The following is an 840-nucleotide window of genomic DNA, read 5'->3' as shown; positions in this document are numbered from 1 at the left end:
CTTTTTTTCTCCCTTTTCTTCTGAGCCGTGTGGTTGACAGGGTCTTGGTGCTCCGGCTGAGTGTCAGGCCTGTGCCTCTGAGGTGGGAGAGCCTAGTTCAGGACATTGGTCCACCAGAGGCCACATAATATCCACCACTGGCTCCATGTAATATCAAACGGTGAAAGCTCTCCCAGAGATCTCCATCTCAACACTAAGACCCAGCTCCATTCAACGACCAGCAAGCTACAGTGCTGGACACCCTAGAGAAACAACTAACAAGATAGGAACACAACCACACCCATTAGCAGAGAGGCTGCCTAAAATCATAATAAGGTCACAGACACCCCAAAACACACCACCAGCTCCATTCAACGACCAGCAAGCTACAGTGCTGGACACCCTAGAGAAACAACTAACAAGATAGGAACACAACCACACCCATTAGCAGAGAGGCTGCCTAAAATCATAATAAGGTCACAGACACCCCAAAACACACCACCTGATGCAGGCCTGCCCACCAGAAAGACAAGATCCAGCCTCAGCCACCAGAACACAGGCACCAGTCCCCTCCACCAGGAAGCCTACATAACCTACTGAACCAACCTTAGCCACTGGGGGCAGACACCAAAAACAACGGGAACCACGAACTTGCAGCCTGTGAAAAGGAGATCCCAAACACGGTAAGTTAAACAAAATGAGAAGACAGAGAAACACACAGCAGATGAAGGAGCAAGGCAAAAACCCACCAGACCAAACAAATGAAGAGGAAATAGGCAGTCTACCTGAAAAAGAATTCAGAGTAATGATAGTAAAGATGATCCAAAATCTTGGAAATAGAATGGAGAAAATACAAGAAAC

This window comes from Physeter macrocephalus, chromosome 11 (genome assembly GCF_002837175.3).
Source record: "Physeter macrocephalus isolate SW-GA chromosome 11, ASM283717v5, whole genome shotgun sequence".
NCBI classification, from domain to species: Eukaryota; Metazoa; Chordata; class Mammalia; order Artiodactyla; family Physeteridae; genus Physeter; species Physeter macrocephalus.
Note: the sequence above shows the minus strand (reverse complement) of the source record.